The sequence below is a fragment of the Colius striatus genome, chromosome 7 (genome assembly GCF_028858725.1).
Source record: "Colius striatus isolate bColStr4 chromosome 7, bColStr4.1.hap1, whole genome shotgun sequence".
Taxonomy (NCBI): Eukaryota; Metazoa; Chordata; class Aves; order Coliiformes; family Coliidae; genus Colius; species Colius striatus.
Window position 1 is genome coordinate 21939763 of NC_084765.1, and position 21013 is coordinate 21960775.

A 21013-nucleotide genomic window follows, 5' to 3' on the forward strand; every position below is an offset into this window, starting at 1 on the left:
TTAGTGTGGTTTTTATCTGTAAGTAAATACAGATTTTTAAAACTGATGTTAGGAGAGGTTTAATATCAATGCAATTAAATGCATTATACAGTTCCTTCAGGTGTGAAAGCTGGATATCAGTGACTAGATTACTCAGTAAAGGAATGTTAGCGGTGAGGTGGAACAGTAGCATCTCCACAGCCAAATCAGTTTCTTCGAAACTTCTTAATTTTTTTTGGTGACAGTTGTAGTGTGATTCTTCCAGCAGAGACCAGATGCAGCCTGATTGTGGGCTAGCTTTTTTTTTTAATATCCTTTTTTGATACACATTAGAGGCTGATGAGTGTTTTTGCATACATAACTGACTGTGAAAAGCTGCCTGGTTTATCTATTTAAATAATAATTTTTAAAATAATTCTCTTATGCATGAGTGATTATCACATAAGTCTTACAGAATTACAGAGATGTCTATTACAGGTAGGTAGATATGGAGTCTGCTAACAAGCAAAGATGAGGATTACTGAATAATTAATTTTTTATATGAAGCCACAATATATACATCAATGACTGGTTTGGTTATTCATGAAAAAAGAACACTTATAGTCTAGAACACTCTAACCTGATTTTTACTGGTTATCACTCAAGCCTTTGATCAATTATTTACTTACTTTTTATAGAAAATCTTGGCATCTCCTGAGCCTAAAAGCATAGTCTAAATCATTAAGAAAAACACAGACATGTTTATTATGTATACCAGCCATTTCATCTTGAACAGCAAAGCCAGTGTTTTCAGTCATCCAGCTGCAGCAAAGAAACTTTCATCTGAGAACATTTACTAAGGAGCAGAGTGAATTAGCACAGGCAGAGCACCAAACTAACCTGGTAATTCTTCTAGCAGCTGCCAAGGTGTTTCCATCAGAGTTCACTCAAGTATTGTTGTGGAGTACTGCACCGTGCAGTGATGTTGTGAGACTATTTACAAAAGCTTCGTTTAGAACCGCTAATAATCCTGAGTTCTTCAGATATTCAATTAACTGGATTCCACCAATCATTGAGTCTGCAGAGAGCATTTTGCACTGTATCCCTTATGTTGTTGTCTCAGACAATCTTCATCGAAGAACCAAGGGAATAAATAGCAGTACTGCTTCTTCAATTTGAGTTTAGCTTATTAGAACTAGGTTCCTAGAAAACACATCCTGTTTTACTTGTATGCACAAACCAGTAATTGTGAGCAATTTTGTAATGAACAAGTCAACACCTTATTGTAGGACTAGCTGATAACAATAACAGGGGATTCAAAAGTCTTGCCTATGCAAGCTATGATAAATATGCTTTGTTTGCAATTCATACCTTATCAGAAAGGATCCTGATTAAGCACACTTAGGTCATGTAACTTTAAAGTAAACAGTAATTTTTTACTGATCATGGCATTTGGGGATGTACTCTGGGTCATACACTACATTATTCCCTCAGAGCTCATGAATTCTGAGCTCAGAACCAAAGGGGAATTTTGGCTGTTTTGGTACGTGCTCACATGTAACTTTTTTGATTTTGCCAACAGCTTCTTCTATAGAAAATTACAATTATTGCACTGTGTTGTATAGCATGATGTTGTAATATTCCATCAAACACTTATATGAGAGGACATAAACATAGGTGTGTATTTCTCCAAAATAGATTTTCAGTCTTTACAAGGTGAAGGTAGTATGGAAGCTTAGAAGGATATATTTCAGCACAGAGGGAATTATTTTGAAGGAACACTTTCAGCCTGAAATTTTAAATAGCTTTATGTTGGATTCATTAATGTTTACAATATTTTCTTCTCCATAGACCATTTTTATAACATTAGCTTCTTACATTTGGCAACATGAGCATAAATGGAAAAATCCAGAATTTATGAGAAGCTGATCAGTCACAACATACTTCATGACTTAGACTGATATACAGGGAAATTTCTATAACAGTAAAAAACCACTTACTGAAAAACTCTCTTATATAAGCAATGTCCTGTACACAGAAAATGCTTTTGCAAACCTACCATGCCTTCCAGCAGTAAGATGGTTAGAGAGCAGGTGCTGAGAGGTTGCTCTGAACCCTGTCCACTTCAGAGCTTGTGCAGCCAAGATTGTCTTGACAGAGAAATTAGTACCATTAACAAAATAATCATCAGCACTTGAAGAAGAAGCAGTTTAGAGGATTCAGAACAACTAGAAGTGGTTACTAGGATTTTCATTTCGTTATTGTGTATCTTCTTTCTAAGCTAAACTTCAGTATTGTATTGAGTGTTTTAATTCTACTGAGGAAAGGCCTGTAACACCTTCAGCAGTGAAGATGTTCACTCTGTAAGCACTCGTATAATGACTGCTTTGACTCGTTGGGATTATGTGCACTAGAGGTTTGGCTATACTTTCCTTTTAGCAAAAATTTAACACTTTTATTCTGACCTTTTGGTGGAAAGCATTCCTATTTGTTAAAAAAAAAAAAGCCCAAAACATCGCACAATACATCCAAGTGACTATTAGAAAGAATTCTATATGATACAACAAAAGCACAGTGGACTCCTGTTTCCACAACAATGGCCAAACAGAAATTTGCTTGGGAAAATTAAGTGGATAATTAGAGCATTTTTCTAAAAGTGTCACCAATAGACAGCAAGTTTATTCAAGCTGCTGAAGTCATCCCCATAAAAAAGAGGGAAGTCCACTGGCTTCAGTGGATTCATTGCCTCTTACCATGTCTGGAATGATCTCAAGGAGTAGGAGGGTAGTGCCAGCACCTGACCAATATGCAGTGATTATATGGCTGAACAGCCAGAAACTACACCTCAGCACTCCTTCAAGACTGCAATCTTATCTTTCACCCTTTAAAAACAGGTCAAGAAACTGGAATTATGGTGCAAACAAAGCTCAGAGAGGCAGATACTCCCAAATTTCCCTAGTTCTCTATAGGATAAACTGATAGGAGTTAAGAAAGGGAGCAAGTTTGTTTGCAGGTCAATCAAGTAAATAATTTGAACTACAAAACAGTGCTTAGTAATTTAGACTCTTGAAGAGGTAACCAGCAACAGACAAGGTCCAGAAGTAAGGAAAAATCTTAATAATGGAAGAAAGAGATACATAGCAGCACTGTGTGTTATCTCTTTGGGAAATTCCCCTCAAAGACAAAATGAAGAATCTCAATCCTGCCAAGAGATTGAGAAAAATAAACTATTATAGAAAAGGAGAGTGCAGACATTGCACTGGGCCCACAGATGTATGTATGCTTAGATTAACGCAACACAGATAAGCTTTTAATAATATCTGTTCTCACATACACATACCATTTAATAAATGAAAGAGTTGACTAGAAGTAATAAAATTATGAACAAAAGATTTTTCAACTCTTACATTTTCAAAATCTTTGATGAAGAATTCTTTTAAGCTTCGTGTTGTGCGAAAGAGGAAATTAATTTAGTGTCATGAACTGCTCAGGCACTCAAGCAGTTACAATGTAAATTAGATGATATTAACATTGAATCAGCAGGATAAAATTCTGAATAAATTAGATTTTTATAAACAATAAGATATATTTTAATAGCATACATATTAAAGATATTAAAAATTGAATAAAAACAGGGGAAGAAGATGAAAAATTCAATAGAATTTACTCTGGCTCTGTGGCTGTACAAAGTTTAAGTTCTGTGTCATTTCTATTGGTGACGTCACATAGGAGAATGCTGCTCATGACTTGCAGAGATGGTCATTCAACTATGGCAGCAGCTTACTCATAAAAAACCCTAAAACCAAAAGAAGAGGGAAAAAAATAATATTTAGCTGTGAAAGAAGCCTGTAGGAATCTGAAGACTCATCTTAAACTACACTGAATGGCCTGCACATTTTTCCATGACAAGGGAATAGATTGACTCACAAAGCACCTTTCCCCACACCCCAAAGAGCTGCTCTCAAATTAGTCTCATAGAATCATAGAATCATAGAATGGTAGGGTTGGAAGGGACCTTTAGAGATCATCTAGTCCAAACCCCTGCAGAAACAGGGTCACCTAGATGAGGTCGCATAGGAACATGTCCAGACGGGTCTTTAAGACCTCCAAGGAAGGAGACTCCACACCCTCCCTGGGCAGCCTGTGCCAGGGCTCCATCACCCTCACGGTGAAATAGTTTTTTCTTATATTTAAGTGGAACTTTTTGTGTTCCAGCTTCATCTCATTACCCCTTGTCCTGTTGCTATCTACTATAGAAAAAAGGGATATTCCATCCTCCTGATATCCACTCTTTAGATATTTGTAAATGCTAATAAGATCTTCCCCCAGTCTCTTCTTCTCCAGACTAAACAGCCCCAGTTCCCGCAGCCTTTCCTCATATGAAACCAACAAAGTGAGAAAATCTGAGAGAATCCTCACTATTTCCATCATACCAAGGACAAAGAATTCTTCACACACCTCTTCCTTTTTCTCACTAACTGCAATGCCAATTCAGGAGGAAAAAAATAATGTAAATAAGTCGAACAGCTAACAAGCTGAAACTGTAGATGCTCAGTTACTTAATACAGAGTTAGTTTTAGATAGCACATCTGTGACCTGTTCCTGTAATGCTTCATTACAGGTACTTCTGACTGTGACAAGAACACACTGTCCTCATCTTCAAATAAGGAGTACTTCTTGAATTAACAAGTGTGGTATACCATAGCCTGAAGATCTGAACTTATGCTGTCAAACTAATATAAAAAAAAATAACTATACTAACTCTTTCCATTTTGACTTTCACTAAGAGGGTTTTTGATGCTGCTCTATCAATCTGATATGAACAGAATGAGAGGAGTGACTTTGGGGAAAGTCACCAAGAAAATACAGCTTCATTTTATTACAAGGTTTGAATCCTCTTAATAGGCAAGAATGGCACTGAATAACAGCTATCTAATGCTTATTTCAAAAGGCAATAGCAATATATAGCTGCTATATATTTTTTCTCTTTCTTTTTCTTTTTTTATTCTTCATGATTCATAAAGCCAAATACTTCCATTTGGCACTAGGACCCCTTTGATAAGTAATTAAAAAAAAAAAACAAAACCAAAAACCCTGATTAGATATATTTGGAAAACATGGTAGATAAGTGAAAGTTTTCCAGATAACCACTAATCAGTATTAAGGGTAAGTTATTAATACACAGCACTAGCATATGTTTGATTTCTGAGAGAAAATTTTGAGGTAAGAATGACATGAGTCAGACCTTAACGATCAGACTTTAAAATCCATTTTCTTGAATCTTACTTTATAATTTCTCCACATACTTCAAAGGTCACCTTATTCTACTCCCATTGACATGAGGATAAAAGCCTCATTGTTTTGAGCAGAAACTTTACTGAACTTTACTCTCTTTTCTGTGCTCCTCTGAGTATATAGCCTTTCACAGTCAATATAAGGAAAACTACAGCTATAGAGTCAACAGCATTATACTCTACCTATGACTTAACACAGAGAGACTTTTTACCTCACCCTTCTGTCATGTTTTGCATGAATGCTGTAGCAAAGCTTTAAAAATGGAACATGGACATCATAACAATGCAACTACATTCAAATATGTAATCATTCCATCATCCATCCCCTCTTCCTTTCCTATCATACTATTTAACCTCAAAAGCTTTCCATTTTTCAGCCTTTTCTACATTGTAACATATGTTTAGTGTTAAGAAAATGCTGTTTTGCTATGTTAACTGTCATAAGCGCAAGGAATATAACAAAATATAATTGAAAGTTACTAATAAGTCAAGCTCTTGAATGTTAGAAGAAATGTCAAAATTATCTCCTCACTCATCAAACAAAAGACAAAATAATTCTTTAATCTAATAGTCAAACAAGCAAAGAACTGGTTGTGCTTTGTAAGTATTCCTAAAAGACATATCAATGAATGCCATCATTAATAACTTCACAGAAGGGCTGTTAAATACTGAAATATTTTTCAAAATCTAGTAATAATATTCCCAAGTAAAGTCCAAAATAGCAATCAGTTCATGCAGTAGCAGTTGAGGTAGACAATTCTCAAGTATCAGTTAATATTCTGAAATGCTGCAGTGAATTACTTGGTTTTCTAAATCTGTAACTGAAATATCTATTAACCAAAACCATGATTGTTGTGTGCAACTCCTTCTTTAGCTGATACAGCTCTGTGGTGAAAATGACCCTCAAAAGAGAAGATGAATTAGCCCACTACTTCCTGTGCAGCTATAAACATATGTATTATTAAAAAAAGAACGGTTGTAATGAAGCACACAAACACCAGGTGAAATCTGACTTTAAGAAAAGCACATATACACTAATGGCTCCTAAAGAAGTGGCTTTCAGCCACACCACTTACAGTTTTTCTTGCATCTCACCTGTTCTAGATTAAATAAACTATTGAAGAGGTTTCTTTGATTGTCAAGCCCACATAGAGCATGTTTTATAAAGTACTTTCATTAAAACAAAGAAACAAACAAACACTATAACCCAAGTCCTCAAAGGTGATAAAGTCTGAAGGCTTGTACCTATATCTCAAGGTAGTACTGGCGGAAAGTATTTTGAGAGGCACTTGTTGACTGTTTCATACCTGATAGTCTAATGAGCTTCTCCCAACATTTTTCTTTCTTTTGGTACTCTTAAAACATTTGTAAAGACTTTTCAGCAAGTAGAGGTTCTGGAGAAACATCCTGTAGCTAGTGGAAGGCCTACTTAAGAGCACTGCACTAGACACACAGATATTTTTATTTTTGTGTATAATACATTAAAACAGAGTAACAGCCACTGCAAATATTTAGCTGCTAGATGCAGAAGTATTACAGCAAGCTTGTGCAGAAATTTTCTCTTTGTCAGATAAAAAGGAAGGAATAGGAGATGCTAGTCAAAATTTTTTACTAAGTATGGTCCTGAACTACAGATGACAAAAAAATGGGATCTAAAAAACCCTCCCAGACAACGATACAAAGTTGAGACAGGTTGGATTGGGACTGAGAAACAGATATGCACTTGGAAAGGTGTCAAATGAATGGGATCACAGACAAATTAAAGCTGAAATGGACATCAGGATGTCCTCTTTCTTAATGCAAGGAGCAACTACTGTCTGAGAAAAAACTTGGGCGTTCCAGGATGATTTTACATGGAGAAGTGTACACTCCACAGAACCCTCCAGTGTATAGAGCAACTTCATCAAACCAGGGAGCAAAAGGGAACAGATTCTGGATTGTGTTCTTGTTCCAATATGGTGGTCTTTCCTTGCCATAGTGGATGCAGATTATCTGGGAGGCTGTAGAGGAAACTTGAAGGATTGTTTCTTCTATCATCTATTATTCTTCAGAGAGACACAAAGATGCATATTATCTGACTCTTTTGGCTTATCTATGGGTTTTTTTCTAACCCATTTAAATGCAAAAGAGAAACATAAAAGGCAGAAGGCAATTTTGGCTTAGATATTAGAGAAATAACTAGATCTCCACTGAAAGAGCAGAAACAAGTGGCTAATGGCATGCATCTAGCCCATTCTACTTTTACTTTACTGCAATTGACAGACAATAAGAAATCAAGAAATCACAACACACAGCAAACCCATTGTGTCTAGTTGAGATAGACCAAATGACAAGTCAAAGTTACTCATCTCTGATTATTTTCTTAATTAAATCGTATTAAAAGCTAACTTTCTGCATTCACACCAAAGAGTTTATTTGCCCAGAAAGTCAGATAGGAGATGATTACAGGTGACTGACTCACAGATGTTTAAGTAAGAAAAGCAAGGAAATTCCAAGAGTGTTTTCCAGAGAATTTCTCCATCAACATTAAAGCAGATAGTTTAATTTTGACCAAGTGTGACAAAACAAGAGGAATTTTTCTGGCTTCCCACCATATTCCCCACTCTCGTTCTCAGGAATTGATTTTGTCGGTTGAAGTGATACAATTTCCTGATCTGTAGTAAACTAGCATACAAATAGGCCTGGATTCAGAGACCTTAATTTCTTTCAGCAGAGCCCCAGCTAGAGATTTCATAGTTTACTGTGAAAAATGGAATTACCTACACAACTACAGTTTGCTTTAAAATATGTGTGCTTTCCACCATTATTACTCTGTTCACACAGCACCAAAAAAACAAATGACCCCCCCTATATATAAATAAAATTAATTTCTTAGCACCTAACACCCAGAATAACAGCTAATGTGTTTCACTGAAACAGACAGGCCACTGTGACACTCTAGATGTCAAACATCCACAGAGAATATTTTCCAATACCCTCCTAAGTTTGGGGGTTTTGGATGATACCCTAAAAAGTGAGTTGTGAAAATTTGAGAAATATAATTGCCAAATCAGCCTGGTGTTAGAACTGCAAGCAATGTAAATCTTCTACAGCTAGGCATAAAACAAAAACTGTGCTCAGTATAAATGGATTTCAGCCAGTCCCATGATATAAGAATTCTTAGACGATCTTTTTAAAGAGAAGCCAAATTCTAAGTTGTATTAAGAAAACTTTGCTGGGGAGAAAAAGAAGATTATGTCTACACTAAGTATAATGTTAGAACAGGCAAATAGGCCAGCTCCTTCCAAGACATTACATAAGAAAAATTCATGCATAAAATGTGAAAGGAGTGATTTCTAATATTTTGCACTACTAACTCCTTCAAAATTCACCTGTATATGTACACATTGTTGTTTGAAAGGGTGAATTTACGACAATTAATAGATAAATTATTGTAAAAGGATAAAAGAGCGACTCACAGAAATACTACTGGAAGAAAGATAAAATAGGTTTCAGAGAGCAATGAGTGCCATCCAAATGAAGGAGCTGCTTAGAAGCAGCACTTGGGCATCTACAAAGACAGCGCTGCAAGTCTTGACTGGAAAAGGAAGAGAATAGCCAAAAGCAGGTTGCCTACAAACATTCTGCTGTACTTGGCACTTTACTAGTGCTTATTACTATAACATTGGACTGAAACAGAATCAAAAGAAACAAAACTTATAAGCAGTTCACCCAGAGAATCTGACAAATTTAACATTAGCTATTCCTATGGCTGATACACAGTTCTAAAGTAGCACAGGAAGTATTTGAATACAGATGCTTGAAGTGGTCTCAGCTCTCAATACTTGAGAACTGCCCAACCCCTACCATTCTGTGATTCAGGATAACAAAAAATAGTATGTATGGAAAGTTAAGAGAAAAAGTGGGAGTGAAATGTCTGGTTAAATTACTACAATGTCTTTCTTGAAGTTCCCAGAAAAAACAGGTAGCCAATATTGCAAATATAGGGATGGCTAAGGCTGTCACTTTAAATTCCTTTATCCTTAAATAGTGTAGGGGAAGCAGGGGGAAGAATGCTGATACTCTCCACTTGGCCTCTGGTTTTGGCCAATATCCGAGATGGAGCACCAACCTAGATGGATCTTTAGTGTGACCTTGTGCTTACAGTCTGTATTCATACAGATGTCTTTGTTGTCTTTTACCCTGAAACAACATGGAGTATATTAGGGAGAGCTTTACCAGTGGCTATCCATCCTGATGACTGCAATGAGAATATTAGCCTATAAGAAGAATTAAGGCCGGAGCCTTATCCCATCCTAGCGGTTTCACAACACTGATTTTTATATTAGTGATTTCATTTCCACTGATTAATTGAAGTTATTTTCTTTCTACAGAGTTACTAGACCAGATTCAAACCCTTATTAATAAAATAAAACTGCAATCAATTTTATCAGATGAGCTATAGGCTCCCTACAGGGTTATGTACCCTTGTGCTCAACTATGAAGAGCATTTTGTGTCTTTTTTCCTCAAAAGTCTATTGTAAAATATTTAGGGAATAAAACTTGCCTTATTTTTAACGGTATAAAAAAGAACTTTGTTAATTCAGTGAATGCCTACTCAGACTCTGAAGAATTTGTAGTATTCAACCATAGGTCTTTGTAGTGAACAACAAGTCCAATCATTCTGGTTGCATTATACAAAGATCCGGGAATTCTTTGGCATGAAAGAAATACATTTTCTCTGATATATGGAAATAATATTTGATTTAAAGCTATATCCCACAGCAGTTACTCTTGACACAACCTCATTTAACTATAGGTAAGGGTTTTCACATTATTTAACCTCTTTTGTAACTTCATGACCAATTCAGCTGGCTTCTTACCCCTGAATTAAGATTCACACACAAATTCTTTCTCTCAGTAAGCAGACAGCTGACACTGACAGAAGAAGGAGCCACAACAAAAACTTTACCAGTTTTTTCAAGTTTATAAGTCAGAACTTTTGACTGAATGAATTATTATGGAGCAAGGAATTGAAACATGCTTGGGTAACTGGCCAGATCATTTCTGGACTCCCCTAAACCTCAAGCAACACATGTTGACAAAGAAATAAATTGTATTGGGTTTTCATTTCTTATACTAACTTCATATTTTACAGAATTCCTCATACTGAATATTTTAAAAACAATATGAATAGTTAAGTAGTTTATTGTTACTATTTACATGCATAAGACAGGATATCTAAGGATACAGGTGCTTCCAATCTATTCTATTCTTAATCTATTCTTTGTTGTAATTGCAATTCTGCAATAATGAAAGGATGCCTCCCAGAGCTCTTTATCCAATAGCTGTGTTACTCTCTAATACTAAAACTTGACCCAACATGTATAAGGTGATATACTATCTCCAAAGACAGTGAATAACAGCTGCAACCACTTGAGGGTCCAAGGTACCATAACTTCACTTCATATCCTAGATAGCATACAAAAGCAATGATGTGTTTGCAGTGGCAACAAATACTAATTTTTACTTTTGATAAAAATATGTGAGGAGCCTGAAGAAAAGTAGCAAGCAAAGTTCAACACAAGCTGTTATTTTTCTCAGTAGCTAAACCCAAAGCAAATCTAAATGAAGCAAACAAGTTTCAAATCACAAGAAAGAGCTGGAAAATTTCTATGGTAATTTTCTTACACTGCTACATAAAGCCTTCTTAGTTCAGTATTCATGAAACAATTATCCATCTACTCCAGAACTGATTATTCATATTAATTTTTCCATATTAATAATCTATGAGAAATATAGCATAAAATAACCTAAAAGTAGTCTGGAAATTTAGCTCTTCTAGAATGTAAATATCCCTGCAGTAAAAAGATCTAGTTGGCTTATTATAAAAAAAAAAAATTAAGGCATGATTTTCCTCAAATTTTGTGGGTAGGCTTAAAAATTAAAACCAGATACCATCTCTTTTTGAAATCAATCATAATTTTAACATTTTCAGTATACCAGATACTATGCAACAGGTTTTAACCATTATCATGACCAGTTCTAAATACAGGACACAATAGAATTGTACACTAAAGTTCTGACTATTTCTGCTTCTACTGTAAACAAGACTCTGCATGATAAATAGATATGGAAGTGTGTGTGCACATGGAAAAAAAGAACAAGACTTCCATTCTCAGACTGAAATTATGTTGGCTTCTGGTTGTGTAAGCTGTGTATCCTCAATGAGGCTCTAGTAATGTCGGAAGCATTTCTGCATGAATCCAGTCCTTATTCTCCCCAAACTGTCTGCATTATTTATTTACTTACTTAAAGAAAGCCTTCTCAAAAGAGAGTCACATTCAATAAAATTCTAGTCTTCTTCCATCCTTCCCTGACCTAAAAATATTCCATCACTAGAACTATTGTAGGTAACTCTTAAATACCTTTTGTTCCAAGTGAGATCATAGTCCTTTAGATGTAAGACCCTTTTACCCATTAGATGAGTTTTCGTATTAAAAGTGCTCTAATTTGCTTTATTTATTCCTTTTAAATGCTAATGCTAAAGCCTTGAGTGAAGTCAGAGAAAGGAGAATGAAAACATTTTATGTGAATCTTTTACATTTGTGGCCTGACAGTGAAAGACAAGCATATGTAGTGTCTTACTGCCAAAGGACATAACATGGCCTTGCTGAAAACAGACTTGAGCGACTGGATTTTCTAAACTTGAGAGGACTAAGCAAAGAAACAAGCAAACAAAAAAGATTATTTTGATCCATCCACAAAACAGTCTATTTTGACTCATGGTGTAAATTTATAGAAGAAGCAGCTGAGTCAGCTAAGGATTTCCCATAGCAGAAATGGAGAAAATTTGGACTTTTGTAGGTGTTCAAAAACACTAAGTAACAAACACAAGTACCTTATTCATACTTCTTTGTTAGTCTCACCTTTTAATAACTTCATCACGTTTTCTTATAGATCTTTGGTCATTATTTTAATGTTTCCTGTAATTGCTTAATGCACTTCTTGGAAACATTTGGATTTTGGCAAGTTACACTTGTTTAAATTTCCCAAGGCTACAACAAAAAAGAGAAACATCACATAGGAGAGAAATCAGCCTTTAGTTTGTATAGTAATTCTGAAAAGTTACCAAATTAGGAATATAAAGGAAACAGTATATATTGACTATCCTATATATTTTTGTAAGAACTTTGCAATATCAGTGCCGGATGGTATCTTACAAACTTTGTGCATCCTAGTTTTAGAATAAAACTTTTCGAATTTGCTTCCTTCCTATTGGAAATTAAAAATGCATTTAGACATGATAGGCAACAAATTATTGTAATTTCTTCTACTTGCACCTCCAGTTTAACGACAAATCTCTTTCCTTGATATTCAGAGCCATTAAGCATAATTATAAAAGTTTGTTTACTTTTACGATTCACTCTCCAGTTACAATTCTAATCAGCATTAGGCAAGCATATCTCTATCACTGGCTGTTTTGGAGCAGATACATTGAGCTATAGAGGTAAAATTACAAAATTTTCTTCTCAATAGCAATCGCCCCTGATCTATTACAAAAAAAACAAACTTCCATCTCTAAGCAACTGATCTCTTAGCAACAAGAAGCACCTGCATAAAAGATGCCACAGATAGTGATCACCAGAAAACCTGTTCAGATCTTTCAAAGGAACACATCAGTAACAAAGATAACACTCCTCACCAGTAAAAATCAAGAAGTAACAAGAGGACATAGGTAAGTTTTTAATTCATATTCTAGCATTTCTCTTCAAATAGTAAGAGTAGGGCATGACAGAAATGTTTATTTTGTTTTTGAGTGGGAAGTATGCCTTCTGGAGCTGCATTGATCTGAGTTACTGTAATTAACTTTATGTAAATCATATGTTGTTATTATTAAATAGAAAGGGTTTTTAGCAGAAAATTTGCAGGTCTTCAACCAAATAATTTTTATTAAAATAACAATATTTTTTTTATATTTTATAAGTATTCTACAAAGTTTCTTTTTGTATAAAAACGGCACAATGTTCTTGCAGAATAGTCATCCTCAGAAAGTATTCACTTCTCTCAACCATTCAAGCTGACTACATTATACCAGGAAGTATTACAGCTTTATAGGTTTTAAGGATACAGGCTTCACTGATTAAAAAAAACAAACCTGTCCAGTGTTTCTGTGGTCTCTGACTTCTTTCTATCTACTCTAAAGTGGATTTTGTTCCATTCACTATGTTTCATGCAAAGGTGTGTTAACATGGTAAAGTAGAATACATACCATGGAGTAGATGCTGACAACTGTTGATGAAGTACAGCAATGTAGAAGTAGTTGGAAAGTGATTGAATTTGGACAAACCAACATTTCTATGCATCATAGTCACAGGTGGGGGAAAAAAAGATTATGAGTGAGGTTAAAAAAACATCCTCAGGTAGGACAAGCCTGGAACTGACTCAGGCAATTTGTTTATTCTGTCACAGTTTGATGTCTCTCCATTGGTGTTTGCTAGGGAAAAGTGTTGTCTTTCTTTAAGCCATTACATCTCAATTAATAATTCTTTTTTATTAATAAAGTCACTTGCAGGAAGAATGGTCTGAGAATAGTCCTGCATTATTCCTTAGTCTTCTTTTTGTAAATGCCCAGATAAATTTTCTTCTGGATTAATTTACATACTTTGATAGAATACTTAGTATTTATAGCCAGAAAAAGAAGCTAAAAATTTAATTTGCATTTCTTCCAGTCATCTTTTCTGTGTCAAAAAACTTTTTGCTTAAGTTGGTAAAAATATTTTCTAGCAATACAAGTGCTACAGCAGAGACACAATTACAGAAGACAGAGCTGCCTTCTATCTGCCAAATTAGAAACAACCACCCACCTAGTAGTAATAGCAAACTGATAACAGCTACGTACAGAAAACCCTCCTCATAAATCTCTGCTTTACCATAGTCACAACATGAAAGCCCCCCAAAAAAATGTGGTAGAAATTTCAGTTGTCTGTCCACAATCCATTATCTTGTTAGCTTTGAGTTACAGTTTATAGTGTTCTAAGGAAACTTTGAAGTAGACGGGAAGTAAAATCCTGCAAATGGTTTTATATCTCTACAGCTCTTTTTGATGGCTTACAAGCACTGACATACCTATTCTGCTTCAGATGTATATTTCAGATTAAATCCTTTTACCATCTACTGTGGATAGTACTTTCAATGGACATTATGTTGGTTCCTAAGCAACAATGAGATCTTTTGTGAAAGGTACTAAAACTGGCAAGTTATTTCTCCAAATCATACATCAGACTGCAATTAAGATCTTGGAAGAGGACATAGTTCAAATTCTAATTTCAGATCATCATTCTTCTGAAAGAAAAATCACCATATAATTACAGATTGCTCAGAAAGCAGAAACTCTTATTGTACAGTCATTTGGGAAGCACATAGTGTACCTTGCCTCATACATCTATGTTGTACAAATACCTAACAGAAATAGTATAGACACTAGCCAGAAAGGAGAGATGACTACTAAATTTTTAGTTACACAGAGCAGATTCTCTCTCAAAGTCTTGCTTTCTATAGGCAATTGTGGGTTTATGACTGGCTAGTTATTTTGAAGGCTCAACACTCTAGAGGAAAGTGATTGTCAAGAATGTGAATATTTAACCTCTGATGATCAGTTTAAACATCTAAAGTAACTAGTAACTAATTTCTAGGAGGATATATTTGCACCAAGACTTTCTGAATATCAGAACAGTCACTGGCTAGTTCCAAAGACAACATCCAAAGCCATCTGAGAGTATATTATAAATACTTTCTTTTGGAAACTCACTAAGATCAATGAACAATAGCAACAAAAAACAGTCTTTTAACCCTTTCATCTTAGTCACTGTTTGGTTATATGTCAGCAATATCAGATCTTTGGCATTAAGGGTCATTAGAAGGATCCAATTACTTTTTTGGAATGTTTAAAGGCAGGACTTACATCTCCAATGTATCAGAAAAATCATTTACATAAATCACAAGCAGAAGAGTAGCCTGCAGTATACCTATTTGATTATCATCTTTCAGAAATTACAGCCCCCAAGCTCATTACAGTGGCTTCAGATGGCTCCTCCCTCATACCAAAATGTGTTTAATACATGACAACTTCTGGTTGAACCCAAAAGATACCTGAGTAAATGTCCTGGAATGACAGGCAAAAGATAGTAAGTTCACAAAATGAAGGTTTCAAACACCATGTAAAGGCACAGAAAAGAAACATCACCTTTACTTCAGTTGTCCAAACAATTAGAAATATTTGAGTCCTACATTCACAGAAGACATTTTAACATACTTATTTCACTGTCAATGGGTTCAATCTGCATTGACCAGTTAAGTCACAAACACATGCTAGTACTAGCTGATGCCAGGTGCAGCTGCTTGAGCAGGGCGTTTGGACTAGATGATCTTTAGAGGTCCCTTCCAGCCCTTGCCATTCTATGATAACATGCTCTAGGGATAGATTCAGTGACTTTAAGAGAACAAGACAATCCCTGTAATCAAAGCTTATGTGACATATGCTGTACATCTGGTGATAACTGTCCAATTCAAAGGTAACACTGTCATAGGAAGGGTCACTAAACTTAAGAAAACTACAATTCTAAACAATAGCAGAGGCATCAAATACAGCAATCTTTCTTATGTCATAGTACAGACATATTCTTTCACCACCTCAAAATTATGGTTGTTCTGCATTTCTGTCTCGCCCTCTGACACAATGTCAGGTTTTCATCTTCTCTACTTGTCAAGAGCACCTTCAAATTGCCAGGATGATTATTATTAAATTCCCACTGTTAAGCTTCTGCTGAAAGCAGAATAAGCATAATAATGATCTTCTTCTCTCTTTTCTCCTCCTCTAAACTAAACAGATAAATTTATAAGTGCCATTTAGATTAGATTTCGTCCTAAGCAAGTGGTACATTTACAAAGCTATAATGAACATTCAACATTCCTAGAATACATTTCCATAGTAATTAGATGTGATAGACCTCTGACTACACAAATTCTAGCCTCCTGACTCAAAAAATCACTGAGAGGGTTGTTAAACACTGGCACAGGCTGCCAGAAAAGGTGATGGAATCCCCATCCCTGGAGATATTCAAAAGATGCTCAGAGGAAATACTGAGGCACGTGATTTAGTGGTGGGCTTGGCAGCGTTAGCTGAGTGATTGGACTTGATGATCTTAAAGGTCTTTTCCAACAAAAATGATTCTATGATGCTACAAAATCTAGAAATGGATGAAAAAGGTAACTATATGCATTGTATTAACTCCTTAACTTTCATGTTCTTTCAAAAGAAGAGTAAAACATTTAACTTTGAAAGGGCTGCTCTGCACTTTGAAATTGCAATGAAAGCATAAGACAAATGTCACCTGGAGCAAAGGATTAGATCACTAAAGCACAGATTCAGAGCCAGTAAAAATGTTTTTAAAATATTCTAATTAAAGACAAAGAATGTCATAACAAGAGTAACACAGATGATCAATAAAATGTGATGGATATCTCTCAGTGTATCTTAAGACAATTCATAGAATCACAGAACGGTGGAGGTTGGAAGAGACCTCTAAAGATCATCTATTTCAAACCCTCTGCTAAAGTAGGTCCACCTAGATCAGGTCACACAGGAAAACATCAGTATGAGTTTTGAAAACCTTCAGAGAAAGAGACTCCGTATCCTCCCTGGGCAACCCATTGCAGTGTTCCATCACTCTCGTAGTAAGGAAGTCTTTTCTTGTATTTACGTGGAACTTTTTGTCTTCTGGTTTACATCCAACAGCCCTTTTCCTGTCACTAGGTAAAACAGAAGAAAGTGCTGCCCCATCCTCTTGACATACACCTTTTAAGTACTTGTAATTATTAATGAAGTCCCCCTCCTTAGTCTTCTCTTATCCAGATTAAACAGCCTCAGATTCTGCAGTCTCTCCACCTAAGAAAGATGCTCCAATCTACTGATCATCTTGGTGGACTCCACTGCACTCTCTTTAGAAGTTCCCTGTCTCTCTTGGGCTGGGAAGTCCAGAACTAGACACAGTACTGCAGATGAGGCCTCACCAGGGTAGGGTAGAGGAAAAGGGGAACCTCCTTTGACCTGCTGGCCACACTCTTCTTGATGCATCCCAGGATGCCATTGGCCTCGAGGGCACATTGCTGACTCATGTTCTGTTTATTATCAATCAGGACTCCCAGGTCTCTCTCTGCAGAGCTGCTCTCCAGCAAGTCACACCCCTAGCCTGTACTGGTGCATGGGGTTGTTCCTTCCCAGACACAGGACTCTGCACTTGTCCTTGTTGAACCTCATGAGGTTCCTCTCTGCCCAACTCTCAAGCTGGTCGAGATCCCACTGAATGGCAGCACAGCCTCTGGGGAATCAGCCAGTCCTCCCAGTTTGGTGTCATCAGGGAACTCACTGAGGGTCACTCTGTCCTCTCATCCAGGTCTTTGATGAAGATGTTGAATGAGAACAACCCCAGAACTGACCCCTGTGAACTCCACTCACCACAGGCCTCTTGGTGCCATTGATCACCACCCTCTGGGCTCTGTCATTCAACCAGCTCTCCATCCACCTCACTGTCCACTCATCCAAGCCACACTATCTGAGCTTTCCTATGAGAATGATATGAGAGACAGTGTCAAAGGCTTTGCTGAAGTCAAAGTAGATGACATCCACTGCTTTCACCTCATCTAGTCGGGCAGTCATGGCACCATAGAGGCTATCAAGTTGGACAAGCAGGATTTCCCTTGGTGAATCTGTGTTGAGTACCCTGATAACTATCTTTTCCTTTGTGTCTTTAGAGATAGTATCCAGGATGAGCAAATACAAGAAAACCACTATTTACCTAGCTAGACATAAGCCTTCTAGTTGTGAAATGCACAACAAAAACTATCTACATGCTTATATCTTAAAGATTGAACCTTTACATTCTGCATGAAACCATCAATCTTAATTGAGTGAAAGAGACAATATGTAGAATCAGCTTCTAGAAAGGCTACAACACTTTATCTGGAGAAATACTTACTGGGATCATACAAACCAATGGACTTATTTTTGTGTGAAGTAAGTCTATTTAAAATTTTATTTTTCCAAACTACTTAGTTAAACCAAAGTCAGTTTTTTTAGATACTGCTAGTACTGGTCACTAACATTCTGGGATTTATAACAAATAGAAGATATTTTTTTCACCCCATGTCTCTCCTGACAGGTGAACCACGACAGAGAAAAGAATTGCAGCACTCAAAAATGGCTCTTCAAGGATTTCAGGCAGCTTTATGAGCTCCATCTCAAAACTATCAGAATTTTTCAGCTCCAATTCTATAATAGCATGCATAATTTGCTCTTTTACTGACACAGTCATTAAGTAGAAAGCTTTGACTGGAATAAAAGGGATCGACAGAACTGGCCTTTAGTCTGTGGACTTGTTTCTGTACTGCGAACCCTGTCACGTTTATCATACCACCTTTTTCAAGAAAACGTTTTATAGAACCTGGAATTTTCTCACAGCGCTTTATAGGCAAGACATAAAGAAAAGTAATCTAAAGGGCCCTCTGCTGGCAAATGCCTTCACAGCCGTAAAGATCCACAATTGCTATCAGCCAGGCAGCCTCTGCATATCTGTTTTGTCAGAAAAAGCATTTCCTTATTAAAATACTTTTTCCTCCCACTGTTTGACATTAAAAGCTTTTTTGCCCAATCCCCTCTCTGCCGTATAAGTAACAATCAGAATCAACAAATCCCTTTAACCAGACACATACCTCAACCAGCTGCAAGGAAAGGAGGATTACCTATAGATTTCTAGGCAAAATCAGCAAAAATCATGAAAGCCTTTTTCATGCACAATGGAAACTCTAACTTTTCTAACATTTCTGAACTTCTTAAGTCTGTTCAGTGACTACTTACTATACTGCAGGTTTTTTTAGGAGTGATTTACCTCAGAGACAGATATTAAAAAATACAATATATAAAGGAGAACAAGCAGTTCAGTTGAAATATTTCAACGTGAATTTCTTATGTTAGGCTTTTGTAATAAATAAAAGCATTAGAAATGCAAACCCTGAAAGCCTACTTGGATCATACTCTTTGAAAAGAGGCAAAAGAATTCTCAATGCAAGAGATGTCAATTATGTGTTTTAAGAGCTTGAGGAACCACTTTGACTAAAAATAAGGCTGCATCACATTAGTTCAAGAGTATAAAAAGGATTAAAATTTAGTACCTATTATCTACTTGAGAGCATGATCCAGGAAATAAAAACTAGAAATCTAGCAGCAAGGTGCACACTGATGTATTGGATATTATAACCCAGAACAAGATATTTTATTCTTTTACTAAAAAATCATAAATTTGTGAAGTTGGGGTAATCTAGACCCTAAACCTCTATCCATTACAATCTGCATATTTTTAAAATATATAAATCTGCCTCTATTTGTCTCTCAGAACAAAGTTTTAGCTATGAATAACTAACATCAAAACACAGGGTAAATTTTTAGAGAATAAACTGCTTGCAAAATACACCCTGCAAATATATCAGCACCTTGAACTCTATCAGGGCTTAACCTAAAGATATAATATTCATAAATACACATTTGTATGTATAAGGGTGTTTATTTCCTATCACCCAAATGCGTAACCACCTAGGTACTTTTCTTCACAGGGAAAATGAGGCAGAGAAGCTACTGTACAAACACCTCAGAATGTCTTGGAGATGAAAAAAGCAACAAAAAAAGTAAACTATGTTAGAAAAAAGCAACAAAAACCTGAAATTATATGCCCTAAGTGTAATTATTTCCTTCTATAATGCTGGAAGCTCATATAGTGAAATGGACTGAGACTAATGAAAGTATTTACATTTACGTGCAGGCATGCTTTTTTCTTGTGATAACAAATAGTACTCAGGGAAATTTAAAGCTTGCATTTTACTTGCACTGAACAAACATCATTAGGGTGCAACAGTACATTAGGGAAACTATAAACACCATGACATGATAAAAACATGCTTGCAGTCACAAAAAAATGCAAGATAGTACAACAGCTGAGCATGTACAAGGTGTGATAGATGCACGCACAGCCATAAGGGCTGTACTGCTAGCAACTGGAATAGCATACCTGATTCCAAAAGGTCATCTGGCATATTTTGTCATGGTCATTTTGGATCACAACAATACCAGCAGCCTTGCATAGCAATCATCCAAAATACTGGAGCATTGCATGCATCTGCAAGAGCTTGAGTCACTGCTTACTCCCTTCCCTGAGATTTTGCTTGTATTCTATACATTTTCTGCTTCAACCATAAATACTAACCTTCTACATCATACAAAAAGAATCTATCACACTCTTTACTTAGTTGAATACAATTATAGCACTGGTAATTACTACAAAGTAGTACTTTATTCTGCAGTATGGGAATAAAGCACAAGATCTGAAAGCATTTCCTGAAAGTAAACTGTAACAAAAAGCTTTCTATTAAGTAAATATATCCTTCAGTTTTTAAATGTTTTCAGAGGAAGGAACAAAGGACATCTATTCTTTATTATTGTTAGAGCAGAATTAAGGTGTTCTATTAATAAATTACTGTGCACATGCAAACAGCATCTTTCTGTGGTTATGAGAGTTCTCATTCACAGAATAAATCTTCCTTCTCAAATCATAAAATATGAGAAGTGATGGTACTTAAGTCAAAAAACATGCAAAACAACATTGAAGGAATCCTTCTACTGCCCCTATGCCTAACAGACCTGCCCATTTGATAGTTTTTTCTTTCCTATGCTA